This window comes from Triticum aestivum, chromosome 7D, assembly GCF_018294505.1.
Source record: "Triticum aestivum cultivar Chinese Spring chromosome 7D, IWGSC CS RefSeq v2.1, whole genome shotgun sequence".
NCBI lineage: Eukaryota > Viridiplantae > Streptophyta > Magnoliopsida > Poales > Poaceae > Triticum > Triticum aestivum.
Genome location: NC_057814.1, coordinates 605,838,804 through 605,855,488, shown reverse-complemented (window position 1 = coordinate 605,855,488; position 16,685 = coordinate 605,838,804). Strand labels below are relative to the sequence as shown.

Sequence of the window (16,685 nt, the reverse complement as noted above, 5' to 3'; positions counted from 1 at the left end):
GAAGCTACCTTGGCAATTCCTCTGGTCATTGAAGGAGTTTGTGACCCTTTCACGCTGGAGGCAATAGCTTGCCGAGAAGCCCTATGATTAGCACAACATTGTTATAGCTTCTGACTCAAAGCAAGTGGTGGAAGATATAAAGCAAGGTAGCAATGGCGAGCAATCATCACGAGATCAAAACTAGAGTAGCTACTTTTAATTGTAACTTTTTTATTTTTGAAGGTTGTGCGGTCAATGTCGAGTTTAGCTAGAACTTCTCTTTCGCTAGCCCGGGTCGTCATGTTTGGTTTGGCCAATCACATAAGCAAAATTATGTCCCACTAGCTGTACTTTTTGATTAATAAAGTTGGCTTTACCCCTTGAAAAAAAAACTACCACATTCCAACCAACCCTGACTACAAACTACCACTACAAAATTTAGCTCAGAACTACTACTCTACATTTATTTATTTTTTTTGCAAAAAACTACCATGTCGCAAAAGTGGTCAATTTGACGGCTTAACAAGGATTATGACAGGTTGGGCCTGCATGTTGCGCACCTTATTAGGGTTGACCATTATGACACTACGACCCAACATGTTAGCAATCTCTCTCCTCCATCCACTCCATATTTCTCTCATGGACATTCTCTGAAGCACCTTGAGGCGCCCAAAATGTTCCTCCTCCACCATCGCTGCCGGACCTCGCTGGTGAGGTGAGCTCTGCCATTGAATCTTCCCTTTTGTGGCCGCATCTCACCTCTCTCTCTCTCTCTCTCTCCCTCTCCCCCCCCTCTCTCTCTCTCTCTATGCCGTCGGGCTGCTCCTTATGGCCTTGGGCCGTCGTCATCGTGGCGGCTGGGCCGTCGAAGGACGACCTACTACTGGCGCTCCGGGCGACCCTGCGTGGACCCGGGCGACCCAAAGCACCGGAGTAGGACGTTGCGGTCTGGCTGCCCATCTAGCCATGTGAGGCACTCGTACCGCTCTTCCGCCTCACCGATGCCAAAGAGGAATGGCCCTAGCCCAACGCAGTACACGCAAGGCACTGGGACGCCAAAACGGGTGGAAGGCCAACGAACTCGGTAGGGGTGTCGGCTCGCTCCTTGAAGGTTTTCCGGCCATTGAGAGGAATTTTAGCCCTGACGGGTGGCCCGGCCAGCCTGTCATAATCGGGTTTAAAATGCTCGAAACATTACTTACTCAAAGTGGCATTTTGTTTGCAAAAGTTTATGACGTAGAGCGGTAGTTCTTAGCTAAATTTGTAGAGTGATAGTTTGCAGTCAGGGTTGGTTGGAATGTGGTAGTTTTCTTTGTTAAACACTTGGTTTCCTAAGAAGTTTCAGATGCCCCCCTGATAAAAAAGAAGTTTTAGATGTATAGGAAAATGTCAATGCGTTACAATGGGGTATAAATATTCTATTAGTACGCTAGCTTGTGAATTACCTACTCGTATTAATGTGACGGTGTAAATAAATGTTTATCAAATTCTGCCCCGTGATTTACCTAAATTTGGTAAGTAAATTAAAGTGAAGTTGGGTTAGAAGGTAAGTAAATTAAGGTGATTGGTTACCCTACGGGGAAGGTTAGACGGAGAAATAGTGGAAGGAAAAATATAACATGAAACCTTGCATTCTTTTTAAGTGGCAGAGATTTCTAAATTCCACGGTGCTTTTTCTGTAAAGGCGGCGCAATGTTTTCTCTACAGTCCGCACTTGATCTTCTAATAATCAACCTATTAGCTCGAGTGCAGAGTTGAATATTCGGATAAGAGAGCGGCAAAATGGCTCCCGGGCTTATCTGCTCCCGCCATAAACAGTGAAATCGAAATAAAATACTACTCCCTCTGATCCAAAATAATTGATGCAACCTCTATACAATCTCTATACAATGTTGTATAGAGGTTGCGTCAATTAAGATTGAGAGAGTAATTTTTTTAAAAAAAATCTGATTTTTTTTGGGAAAGATGTTTGAGTACATGATGTGCAGGTCAATTTTCAGCGTGTTTGGACATCTGAGTAGCTCTTGGCAAAAACAAAACTGGGTTTGTAAAAAAGTTTACTATTTGTTCTGACTGATTTTTTTCTGAGAGCTACTCAGATGTTTGAATGCGCTGAAAATTGGCACAGAACTCACACACTTAAATATCTTCGATGCAAATATATATATATATATATATATTTTTTGTATTTCACTGATTTTACTGTTCACCAAGATCAGATGATCTCGAGTGCAGAATTGAATATTCACATGAAATAAGCCTTTTATGCAATCTAATTTTCTGCCACTAAACATATTCTTCGGGGTACTAGTAAGCTGATCCATCCACACCAAAACATAATGATTTACCCAACAGATTCTGAAAGTAAATGAAATACAATTATGAGAGGATGGTTCCTTGAAGTCAAGTTCATGTGAATCTATAGCGTAAACACTGAAAACGATTAGCACACCGGCCAATATATCTCAAAGGGCACGACCTTCCAGTAGGTAACCTTACCGCAATACATGAGACTCTTCATGACCCCTGTCCTAAGATCGGCAGCGTAGAGGTTCATGGAGTTGTCTTTGACGAGCAACGTGCCATTCTTCTCTGCCAGAAAGGTCAAATGCATCTCTTCTGCTCGAATCTGTTTGGGTGCTTTTAGCTCGATGACTCGGCTGCATAGCCATCTACCGCCACTCTCACTCCCCTCACTAACTTGCCACATGCATATTTTTACCTGGAGGCCTGGCTTTTGCAGGTAAAGCAACGATAGTGTCTTGTCAGCAGAAACAATAAGTTGTGGTTCTTCATATGTTCCAGATAAAATGTCATGGGTCGGGTTCATAATCTTCATCAGGGAAACATGGCAAGTCTCAGCATCTACATTAATAATATGCAAGTGACTGTGGCTTGGATAATACCCAATAAGCCAGTGTGCCGTGCCTTGGCACACGACAGCGTTGGAATGCTTGAGTAGCCTGCAACCATCGAACTTTACATCCTCATCAACCAAATTTGTAGGCGTGTTCCACCTCCCCTCGCTGTATGAGAACGTGTGGAGGATGCACGGCTCGTCATCTCTAACACTGCTGTAGATGACTAGAACTTTGTACAAAGTTGAGTAGCCCCATGGCAATGGAGATTGTTGCTTATCGTTTGAGGAACAATCTGCATCGGTAAAGATGGCATAGCCACTCTCGCCATACCTCCAGCCGCTCTCGAGTGGTGGGAGCTCATCGCACGTGCCGGCGAGCAGATTGCACACAGCCAGGTGGACGATGATTTGGTTTGAGCGAGCCCGAGCATCGCAGGAGTCGAGAAGCACCAGAAGGAGACCGTGGCGCGAGGCGAGTGGCGTTGCGCAACTGAGGTCTCTTGTGCCGCCTCGAAAGAAGGAGCCGAGGAAGCGGCGATCAGGCCCGAACACCGATCCCGGCGTCGGGGTGAGGTGCTTCGCTCTGCCTTTCTTAGTGAAAAAGCCAGAAACGAACGAGGACGTCCACTCCAGCCTCCCGCGGCGGACGTCGTCCGCAAGGCGGCTCCACCGCTTGCACGTACTGGCACAGTGGAAGAGGTCGCCCATGTCCCCCACGTGCGCGAGGATCTCGCAGACCATGTCGTCCGGGAGCGACATCGCCGTGAGCTCTTCAGGGACGACCATGTCTCGCGTGAGCTTCGCCGTGCGATCGGAGGGACACTCGTGATAGATAGACTTTGCGTACGTGTCTAGCTAGGTCCACCGGCCGTGTATATGAAAACCTTGGGCCTGGCCGGTTTGGACTCTTCGTCGAACTCATCGTGTCCGAATGTGTCACGAGCTCACGATGTTTTGGAAGTAGAAACAGGCGATAGGAGCAACATTGCGATCTAATGGACGGATCCAACTCCTAGCCAGCCGGCTGATACGCACACGGCCGGGACGCCTCGAGATACACCTTCCCGGTTACGAATTACTCCGACGGAGTATAACACACCGCGGACGTGAATTCGATCGTGACTCCAATTCGGATCCGGGCCTTGAGGTCCTTCAAAACCACGTCCTCGAGACACGTTGGGGCCCCCTCGTACGGGGAGTAGACTCGTCCAGTCACACACTCCGATGATCGCGGTACGGCAGAAGATGAAAGGGACGGTGGCGCAGGCCGCGGCTAGGGCCGCAAACGAGTCGAGCTCGAGCGAGTTGGAGTTGGCTTAGCTCAACTCATGTGAAAATTCGAGCGAGAGTGAAGCTGATGATCGAGCTGTAGAACATGACTCGTGCTCAGCTTGTAACGATCTCGAGTCGATCTCGAGCTAAATGAAATGGAAAAAAAATTATAAATCTATGGATGAAAAACAAAAAAAATTAAGGTGAATATGCTGAGAACCTTTGCCAAAAATATAGGATATTTAACACATAGTCGACCACGTGCCATAATTAGGTCTAAATCTTCTCTATACTTAATTAAGTTTCCATGTTCGTTTGTAAATAAAATGGAGAAAAATTATGAACAAATATATGGTAATAAATTATCTTATTTCCATTAAATATATGGTATGATTATTTAACATAATGATATTATGTCGAGCTATCGAGCTAAAATCGAGCGAGCCAACATTGGCTCAAGATCGGCTCGTTTCTCGGTCGAGCTACATAAAGTGTTCAAACTCAGATTGTTTCTTTTCGAGTCGGTCTCGAGTCAAGTCAAAAAATGAGTCGATCTCGAGCGGCTCACGAGCCTCGAGCTTTTCTTGCAGCCCTAGCCGCGGTGTCGCTCCCGGATGATGTGGTCCGCGAGATCCTCGTGCGCATGGACGATGAGACCGACCTCTTCCGTTGCGCCATGACGTGCAAGCAATGGCGCCGCATTGTAAGCAAGGCCTCCTTTCTTCGCCGCAGCTGCTGGCCATACCATGATACGGCGTCATTCCTCCCTGGTTTCTTCCTTTGGGAGAAAATCGTCATCAAGGACGACCCTATCTTTGTGACACGCTTCGTCCCCACGCCGGGGTCGGTGTTTGGTTCTGACCGCCGCTCTCTAGAGTCGTTTTTTTCCAAGAGCAGCAACAAGTGGTACAGGAGGCCATAAAAGAGGCCTGCTTCACAACGCGGTGCCGCTCGTCACTCGCCACGGCCTCCTCCTCGTACGCCTGGATGCACCCACTGGCAAAGGCAAAGGTTGCTTGGTCTCATCTGTCCGCCTGGCTGTCTGCAATTTGCTTTCGGGCGCATGTGACAAGCTCCCTCTGTTAGAGTGTGATTGGGATTTCGACAACAGCGGCTATGCCATCCTGACCAGCGCAGACTGTACAAGGAACGACGAGCAGCAACCTTTGGTGCCATCAGGCTACTCGTCTTTCTTCAAAGTGCTCGTCATTGGCACTGACATGCATTACCGGCCACACAACCTCCACACGTTCACGTCCGGTAAGCTAAGATGGAGTTGGCCGAGTAAGCTAATTTTTCCTGCTAAGGAGAGTGGTAGTTACTACTTGCCGCTTAGGCACCCCCGCGCCGTTGTATGGCGTGGCACGGCAAGTTGGCTCGTTCATTACTTCACAATGCATGACCCGATCTTGCATACCATTGAAGTGGACGCCGGGACCTTCAACATCTCCTTGACTAAGATAGATACCTCGGGCGAACTGATCAGAGCTCCAAAGTATAAACCTCACAATTATGATGAACCACAACATACTCTCCTTACTGTCGATGTTGACGGGCAACTCTCGTTTCTTCATGTGCAAAGGCGAGGCTCCCAACTAGAGAGATGGACGCGGCAAGAGGATGCCGCTCCTATAAGGTGGCTCCGCACTCAGGTTATTGAGCTAAACCCACCTAGCAAGTCTTTTATGTTAACACTTCTGGAAGAGAAAGGTGGCATGTTGTTCGTCAAGGATGACTCCGGGAACATGTACACTATAGATCTTGAGACAGGGGCGGTGAAGAAATTTACCAACTTTGGCACAATCAAGCGCCGGCAGCTTGTCCCCCTCGAGATGGATTGGCCGGCGTTCTTTATGTCTCGTCTCGGTGCACATGAACCTCACTCGAAGAAACCATTCTCATAATTGCCTTTTCCTTTTACCTAGTTATAAAGATATATGAGGTAAACCATTATATATGATTTAGTGTGGGTGAACTCTGGCCTTTGTCAGTATTTTTGTCATGCTGCAAGTAACAGTGGTTTGAAAAATTATGCAATATAATGTATTGTTCAGAAGCCGGGAGGAAGGCCCGACCGGACACCGGGATGCGCACGCGCCTCCACCACCTCAGCCACGCCACCAGCACTGTCCACCGATCCACGGCAGGGCTGGCCACCTGCGGCCCCTGCCAGCCTTAGTCCTCGCCACTGGATGGGCCGCCGGCGCCTGATCCAGCCGGATTGGACCGGGACCGTCCCGCACGGTCCTCCCGAAGGAGCGGCCGCCACACCAGCTCGCAGACACTTTTTTCCTTCTCTCATCTCCGATCACTGACCGGACACATCTGTAAACATTTGAGAATGATTTGAGATGACCGGCTGTAGATGCTCTTATAGAGCGATGCACTGGACCGACCGGGGTGATTTGTAATCATGGATGTGCCACAACATTTTCTGCATTAATATTTGAGGGAAGATAAAGACATATGTAGTCTAGAAGTCAGGCGAAGTCCCAGTCGAGTGACGTCAGCGTAGTTGTGGTGCTGCAAGCAGCATGGCTAGATGCTGCAAACGGTGGTGAAAAATGTTGCAACGATACCGCAAGCAATGACAACATATGCTACAACCGCTCTCACAAAAATGCTACAACCGTCAAAGGAGGATGTTGCGACCGGTGACATAATGTGCTACAGACGACGAGGGACGACATGCTGCAACCAACAAGACGGATGTTGCAACCCTCAGGAAAAAAATGTTGCAAACGATGGGATAAAATGCTGCAAGGTTGACTGATACTTCATTAAATCTTAGTCGACTGATTTTTAGCAAGCCCGATCCATTAATCTATTGCCTCATCATACTAATTCAAAATTCTTTCCTTCCACTTGCCAATCAAATGTACTCCAGTCCCTAATTCATGCCCAAATCTCGCAGGTTGATCTCTTACATTTTTCAGTAGGGAGTCTTAGTGTACACCCCGAACTTGAAGTAGTGGAGGTCGCCGCCGTAGCCTGGGACGACCAGCCTCTCGTCGCCGTCAATGAACACGGTGAGGGCCGATGCTTGGACGTCGTGGACCACGTTGAGCCCGAACCACCGGTCATAGATGCGGCCGTTGACGACCTTGGTCTCATCGTTGTAGTACACGAGCCGTCCGCCGTAGACGTGCAGCATTAGCGTCGTGTTCCTCGGCGGGCCTGCCGCGCCGAACACCTGCATCACAGACACCCCCGTCGTGCCGGCCGGCACGTAGCCGTACCCCTCGAACTGCAACACCCCGGAGCTGTACGTTATCTGCACCACCGATAGGTCGTCAAGCAAACAAAACTCCATGGCTGATTTATGATTGTTCTATGCGAAAATGAGAACGGCGATGGCGTGGACAGGCTCGCGTGCACCCGGTTTGTGGTCGAATTGGTGGATGACGCGTTGCATGCTTCAATGACTGCGGTCGTGGGGACACAGGGCGACTACTTCCGTGACAACAGTTGGCTACGAAGACGGCGCCGTAGAAACGAACGGCTGAACACCGGTCCACAATTATGCTATCCCGGTGGTACAACTGGCTTGTCCCGGTACAGAACAACGACCGTCGGCTGCAAGTTAATGATGGGCCTCCCCTCGTCCCAAGCCCAAACGATCCGTTCAAAGCGGCCGACCCGTGCCGACACTACTACTAATAATTAAGACTAGCCACAATGGATAATAACATAGAGTAGTTACATGCCCATGTTACTACTCTATGTTACTACCTCTATAGTGGGGAGTAACATATGTGTGGTAATATGCAACACTTCATTTATGAGGTTATAGACTCATCTTGCCTTGATATGTGTGATGTTACTCATACTACTAAGACTAGCCACAATGAGTAGTAACATGGACTAGTAACATGCACATGTTACTAGTCTATGTTACTACCTCTATAGTGGGAAGTAACATATGTGTGGTAACATGCAACACTTTATTTATTAGGCTATAGACTCATTTTGCCTTGATATGTGTACTCATACTACTAATAACTAGCTATGTTACCACTTTCCTCCATTTCTTCATTTATTGCTTGCCACATCATCTATTTTATCTCACTAGTGCAGAACCGGGCTTTAGCGCCGGTTCGTAAGGGCCTTTAGTGCCGGTTCCACAACCGGCACTAAAGAGTGGGGACTAAAGGCCCCCCCCCTTTAGTACCGGTTCATCACGAACCGGCGCTAAAGTGCCACCACGTGGCACGATCCAGGCCCGGGTGCATGCAGGACATTAGTACCGGTTGGTAACACCAACCGGTACTAAATGTTTGGGGGTGTTTTGGTATTATTTTTTTTTCCTTTAATTTTGTGTTTTCAATTTAATTTAGTGATTATTTTAGTTGTTAAATCATTAGGTGAAAGTACCGCAGATTAGTTTCGACTGGATGCATGTGGATCCTAGCTAGGTGATCAAGTATAATATGGATGGCATATACTGGATCACTTAGCTAGGATCCATCTAGCTGAAACTAATCCGCGGTTTCTTTCATAAATAATATAATAACTCATCATCATCATCATCATATTAATATAAAAACTCTTGCATCATATCATCAACACAGTATACTAGCTAGCTAAAAACATCATAGTCGTCATTACCACTGTTTAATTATCATAGTCATTACCGCTATCTAATCACCACCAACACTAGCTTAAAAAAAACATTCACTTGTACCAGAAGCAAAGATATTATCGAGTTCAACATGGTCATGATATTATAAGCGTTCATAACACCACAAAAGCAAATCACCCTTTGAGATTAAGTTCAGGACGAAGAACACGGACATGAGAGGACAAGTACTAAAAGCATGAACTAGCTAAATCACTCCTGCTGCTCTCTCTCAGGTAAAATAGCATAGAACATGTATAACTCTCCTGATTCATCATACTGGAGCATGCAGATGAACCTGTCTCCTTATCGTGGGCTGCACTTCCCATTGCTGCCCCCTAGTACTTCTCTGGGATCGTTAACAATTTTGCTCCAATCTTTCACTATTAAGCATTCATCGCTTTTAGAAATCCTGAAGGCACTCATGTGCAATGTAGGATATCTTGGCCGTAAGCTAACCATTGACATGTGACCTTTAGTCTCGATCCACTGAGGCACAACTGTCATCGGGAGTCCCTGTTGAAGAACATCGTATAGTAATTAATATACTTAGCAATGAAAGTTTAGCAAAAAAATAATGTATGCAAAAGATACACTGAGGACAAATATTAAACATCTTACCATCTTTCGTAAATAGATGTGACCGTAGTTCAATACGATCACTATGTTGGGAATCGTAGCATAATTTAAAATTTTCCTACGCTCACCAAGATGCACCTATGGAGTCTACTAGCAACGAGGGGGAAAGGAGTGGATCTACATACCCTTGTAGATCGCGAGCGGAAGCGTTCCAATGAACGTGGATGACGGAGTCGTACTCGTCGTGATCCAAATCACCGATGACCGAGTGCCGAACGTACGGCACCTCCGCGTTCAACACACGTACGGTGCAGCGACGTCTCCTCCTTCTTGATCCAGCAAGGGGGAAGGAGAGGTTGATGGAGATCAACAGCACGACGGCGTGGTGGTGGATGTAGCGGCTCTCTGGCAGGGCTTCGCAAGCTTCTGCGAGAGAGAGAGGTGTTGCATGGGAGGAGGGAGGCGCCCAAGGCTTAGATGTTGCTGCCCTTCCTTCCCCCCACTATATATAGGGCCAAGGGAGAGGGGGGGGGGGCGTAGCCTTGCCCCTTCCTCCAAGGAAGGGTGCGGCCAGGGGGGGAGTCCTTCCCCCCCAAGGCACCTCGGAGGTGCCTTCCCCCTTTAGGACTCTCCCTTTTTTCTTATCTCTTGCGCATGGGCCTCTTGGGGCTGGTGCCCTTGGCCCATATAGGCCAAGGCGCAACCCTTACAGCCCATGTGGCCCCCCGGGGCTGGTGGACCCCCTTGGTGGACCCCCGGACCCCTTTCGGCACTCCCGGTACAATACCGATAAAGCGCGAAACTTTTCCGGCGACCAAAATAAGACTTCCCATATATAAATCTTTACCTCCGGACCATTCTGGAACCTCTCGTGACGTCCGGGATCTCATCCGGGACTCCGAACAACTTTCGGGTTTCCGCATACATATATCTCTACAACCCTAGCGTCACCGGACCTTAAGTGTGTAGACCCTACGGGTTCGGGAGACATGCAGACATGACCGAGACGCCTCTCCGATCAATAACCAACAGCGGGATCTGGATACCCATGTCAGCTCCCACATGCTCCACGATGATCTCATCGGATGAACCACGGTGTCGAGGATTCAATCAATCCGTATGCAATTCCCTTTATCAAACGGTATGTTACTTGCCCGAGATTCGATCGTCGGTATCCCAATACCTTGTTCAATCTCGTTACCGGCAAGTCTCTTTACTCGTACCGCAATGCATGATCCCGTGACTAACGCCTTAGTCACATTGAGCTCATTATGATGATGCATTACCGAGTGGGCCCAGAGATACCTCTCCGTCACACGGAGTGACAAATCCCAGTCTCGATCCGTGCCAACCCAACAGACACTTTCGGAGATACCCGTAATGCACCTTTATAGTCACCCAGTTACGTTGTGACGTTTGGCACACCCAAAGCACTCCTACGGTATCCGGGAGTTGCACGATCTCATGGTCTAAGGAAAAGATACTTGACATTGGAAAAGCTCTAGCAAACGAAACTACACGATCTTTTATGCTATGCTTAAGTTGGGTCTTGTCCATCACATCATTCTCCTAATGATGTGATCCCGTTATCAATGACATCCAATGTCCATAGTCAGGAAACCATGACTATCTGTTGATCAACGAGCTAGTCAACTAGAGGCTTACTAGGGACAGGTTGTGGTCTATGTATTCACACATGTATTACGATTTCCGGACAATACAATTATAGCATGAATAATAGACAATTACCATGAACAAAGAAATATAATAATAACCATTTATTGTTGCCTCTAGGGCATATTTCCAACAGTCTCCCACTTGCACTAGAGTCAATAATCTAGTTCACATCACCATGTGATTAACACTCACTGGTCACATCACCATGTGACCAACATCTAAAGAGTTTACTAGAGTCATCAATCTAGTTCACATCATTATGTGATTATCACTCAATGTGTTCTGGTTTGGTCATGTTATGCTTGTGAGAGGGGTTATTAGTCAACGGGTCTGAACCTTTCAGAACCGTGTGCTTTACGAATATCTATGTCATCTTGTGGATGCTACCACACGCTATTTGGAGCCATTTCAAATAATTGCTCTACTATACGAATCCGGTTTACTACTCAGAGTCATCCGGATTAGTGTCAAAGTTCGCATCGACGTAACCCTTTACGACGAACTCCTTTCCACCTCCATAATCGAGAAAATTCCTTAATCCACTAGGTGCTAAGGATAAGTTCGACCGCTGTCATGAGATCCTTTCCCGGTTCACCATTGTACCCTCTTGACCAACTCATGGCAAGGCACACTACAGGTGCGGTACACAACATAGCATACTATAGAGCCTATGTCTAAAGCATAGGGGACGGCCTTCGTCCTTTCTCTATCTTCCGCTGTGGTCAGGTCTTGAGTCTTACTCAATACTCACACCTTGTAACACAGCCAAGAACTCCTTCTTTGCTGATCTATTTTGAACTCTTTCAAAATCATGTCAAGGTGTGCTGTCTTTTGAAAGTATCATCAGGCGTCTTGATCTATCTCTATGGATCTTGATGCCCAATATGTAAGTAGCTTTATCCAGGTCTTCCTTTGAAAAACTCCTTTCAAACAACCCTTTATGCTTTCCAGAAATTTTACATCATTTCGGATCAACAATATGTCATTCACATATACTTATCAGAAATGTTGTAGCGCTCCCACTCACTTTATTGTAAATACAAGTTTCTAACAAACTTTGTATAAACCCAAAAACTTTGATCACCCCATCAAAGCGTATATTCTGACTCCGAGATGCTTGCTCTAATCCATGGAAGGATCGCTGGAGCTAGCATACCTTTTAGCATCCTTAGGATCGACAAAACCTTTCTGATTGTATCACATACAACCTTTCCTCACGAAAAATGGTGAGGAAACTTGTTTTGACATCCATCTGCCAGATTTCATAAATGCAGCTAATGCTAACATGATTCCGACGGACCTAAGCATCGCTACGGATGAGAAAAACTCATCGTAGTCAACTCCTTGAACTTGTGAAAATACTCTTTGCCACAAGTCGAGCTTCATAGACGGTAACATTACCGTCCATGTCCGTCTTCTTCTTAAAGATCCATTTATCTCAATGGCTTGCCGATCATCAGGCAAGTTCACCAAAGTCCATGCTTTGTTCTGATACATGGATTCTATCTCGGATTTCATGGCCTCGAGCCATTCGTTGGAATATGGGCCCACCATCGCTTCTCCATAGCTCGTAGGTTCATTGTTGTCTAGCAACATGACTTCCAAGACAGGATCACGCATTACTCTGAAGTAGTGCGCATCCTCGTCGTCCTACGAGGTTTGGTAGTGACTTGATCCAAAGTTTCATGATCACTATCATAAGCTTCCACTTCAATTGGTGTAGGTGCCACAGGAACAACTTCCTGTGCCCTGCTACACACTAGTTGAACTGACGGTTCAATAACCTTATCAAGTCTCCACCATCCTCCCACTCAATTCTTTCGAGAGAAACTTTTCCTCGAGAAAGGACTCGTTTCTAGAAGCAATTACTTTTGCTTCCAGATCTGAAATAGGAGGTATACCCAACTGTTTTTGGGTATTCTATGAAGATGCATTTATCCGCTTTGGGTTCGAGCTTATTAGCCTGAAACTTTTTCACATAAGCATCGCAGCCCCAAACTTTTAAGAAACGACAACTTAGGTTTCTATAAACGGTGTCGTCTCAACGGAATTGCATGGTGCCCCTTTTAAAGTGAATGCGGTTGTCTCTAATGCCTAACCCATAAACGATAGTGGTAATTTGATAAGAAGCATCATGGTATGCACCACATCCAATAGGGTGCAGTTATCATGTTCGGACACACCATCACACTATGGTGTTCCAGGCGGTATTAATTGTGAAACACTTTCCACAATGTCTCAATTGTGTGCCAAACTCGTATCTCAGATACTCATCTCTATGATCATATCACAGACATTTTATCCTCTTGTCACGACGATCTTCAACTTCACTCTGAAATTACTTGAACCTTTCAATAATTCAGACTAGTGTTTCATCAAGTAAATACACTCAGCATCTACTCAAATCATCTGTGAAGTAAGAACATAACGATATCCACTGCATGCCTCAGCACTCATTGGACTGCGTACATCAAAATGTATTACTTCCAATAAGTTGCTCTCTTGTTCCATCTCACTGAAAACGAGGACTTTCAGTCATTTTGCCCATGTGGTATGATTTGCATGTCTCAAGTGATTCATAATCAAGTGAGTCCAAACGATCCATCTGTATGGAGTTTCTTTATGCATATATACCAATAGACATGGTTCGCATGTCTCAATCTTTTCAAAAATGAGTGAGTCCAAAGATCCATCCACATGGAGCTTCTTCATGCGTTCTATACCAATATGACTCAAATGGCAGTGCCACAAGTATGTGGAACTATCATTACTATTTTATATCTTTTGGCACGAACATGTGTATCACTATGATCGAGATTCATTTTAGGTGCAAGACCATTGAAGGTTTTATTCAAATAAACAGAGTAACCATTATTCTCCTTAAATGAATAACCGTTTTGCGGTAAACATAATCCAATCATGTTCAACGCAAACACCAAATCTCGATGGTAGAGGGAGCATGCGATGCTTGATCACATCAACCTTGGAAACACTTCCAACACATATCGTCATCTCACCTTTAGCTAGTCTCCATTTATTCCGCAGCTTTTATTTCGAGTTACTAACACTTAGCAACCGAACCAGTATCTAATAACCTGGTGCTGCTAGGAGTACTAGTAAAGTACACATTCATATAACGTATATCCAATATACTTCTGTCGACCTTGCCTGCCTTCTCATCTACCAAGTATCTAGGGTAGTACTGCTTCAGTGACCGTTCCTCTCATTACAGAAGCACTTAGTCTCGGGTTTGGGTTCAACCTTGGGATTCTTCACTAGAGCAGCAAACGACTTGCTGTTTCATGAAGTATCCCTTTTTCCCTTGCCCTTCTTAAACTAGTGGTTTTACTAACCATCAACAATTGATGCTCCTTCTTGATTTCTACTCTCGCGGTGTCAAACATCGCGAATAGCTCAAGGATCATCATGATTATCCTTGATATGTTATAGTTCATCACGAAGCTCTACTAGCTTGGTGGCAGTGACTATGGAGAACTATCACTATCTCATCTGGGAGATTAACTCCCACTCGATTCAAGCGATTGTGGCACTCAGACTATCTGAGCACACGCTCAACGATTGAGCTTTTCTCCCTTAGTTTGCAGGCTTAAGAAACTTGTCAGAGGTCTCATACCTCTTGACGTGGGCACTAGTCTGAAATCCCAATTTCAGTCTTCGGAACATCTCACATGTTCTGCGACGTTTCAAAACGTCTTTGGTGCCACAATTCTAAACCGCACTGAACTATCACGTAGTCATCAAAACGTGTATGTCAGATGTTTCGTAACATCTACAGACGACGCTGAGGTTCAGCACACCGAGCGGTGCATTAAGGACATAAGCCTTCTGTGCAGCAATGAGGACAATCCTCAGTTTACGGACCCAGTCCGCATAATTGCTACTACCAACTTTCAACTAAATTTTCTCTAGGAACATATCTTAACCAGTAGAACTAAAGCGCAAGCTATGACATAATTTGCAAATACCTTTTTGACTATGTTCATGATAATGAAGTTCATCTGATTATGAACTCCCACTCAGATAGACATCCCTCTAGTCATCTAAGTGAAACATGATCCGAGTTTAACTAGGCCGTGTCCGATCATCACGTGAGACGGACTAGTCAAGATCGGTGAACATCTCCATGTTGATCGTATCTTCTATACGACTCATGCTCGACCTTTCGGTCTTCCGTGTTCCGAGGCCATGTCTGTACATGCTAGGCTCGTCAAGTCAACCTAAGTGTATTGCGTGTGTTCCGAGGCCATGTCTGTACATGCTAGGCTCGTCAACACCCGTTGTATTCGAACGTAAGAATCTATCACACCCGATCATCACGTGGTGCTTCGAAACGACGAACCTTCGCAACGGTGCACAGTTAGGGTGAACACTTTCTTGAAATTATTATAAGGGATCATCCTACTTGCTACCATCGTTCTAAGCAAATAAGATGCAAAAACATGATAAACATCACATGCAATCAAATAGTGACATGACATGGCCAATATCATCATGCTCCTTTGATCTCCATCTTCGGGGCACCATGATCATCTTTGTCACCGGCATGACACCATGATCTCCATCATCATGATCTCCATCATTGTGTCTTCATGAAGTCGTCACGCCAACGATTACTTCTACTTTTATGGCTAACTCGTTTAGCAACAAGTAAAGTAATTTACATGGCGTTATTCAATGACACGCAGGTCATGCAAAATAATAAAGACAACTCCTATGGCTCCTGCCGGTTGTCATACTCATCGACATGCAAGTCGTGATTCTTATTACAAGAATATGATCAATCTCATACATCACATATATCATTCATCACATCTTCTGGCCATATCACATCACATAGCACTTGCTGCAAAAACAAGTTAGACGTCCTCTAATTGTTGTTGCAAGTTTTTACGTGGTTTGTAGGTTTCTAGCAAGAACGTTTCTTACCTACGTATGACCACAACGTGATTTGCCAATTTCTATTTACCCTTCATAAGGACCCTTTTCATCGAATCTGTTCCGACTAAAGTAGGAGAGACAGACACCCGCTAGCCACCTTATGCAACTAGTGCTTGTCAGTCGGTGGAACCTGTCTCACGTAAGAGTACGTGTAAGGTCGGTCCGGGCCGCTTCATCCTACAATGCCGCCGAAACAAGAAAAGACTAGTAGCGGCAAGAAGAATTGGCAAACTCAACGCCCACAACTGCTTTGTGTTCTACTCGTGCATAGTAACTACGCATAGACCTGGCTCATGATGCCACTGTTGGGAATCGTAGCATAATTTAAAATTTTCCTACGCTCACCAAGATGCATCTATGGAGTCTACTAGCAACGAGGGGGAAAGGAGTGGATCTACATACCCCTGTAGATCGCGAGCGGAAGCGTTCCAATGAACGTGGATGACGGAGTCGTACTCGTCGTGATCCAAATCACCGATGACCGAGTGCCGAACGTACGGCACCTCCGCGTTCAACACACGTACGGTGCAGCGACGTCTCCTCCTTCTTGATCCAGCAAGGGGGAAGGAGAGGTTGATGGAGATCAACAGCACGACGGCGTGGTGGTGGATGTAGCGGCTCTCCGGCAGGGCTTCGCAAGCTTCTGCGAGAGAGAGAGGTGTTGCATGGGAGGAGGGAGGCGCCCAAGGCTTAGATGTTGCTGCCCTCCCTTCCCCCCACTATATATAGGGCCAAGGGAGG

At 46.1% G+C, this 16,685-nt stretch overlaps 1 pseudogene; it reads right to left on the bottom strand.

The window, feature by feature from the left end:
• Positions 1-7,043: 7,043 nt before the first annotated feature.
• LOC123171399 (citrate-binding protein-like) overlaps positions 7,044-16,685 on the bottom strand; it is a 41,401-nt pseudogene continuing 31,759 nt past the window's right edge.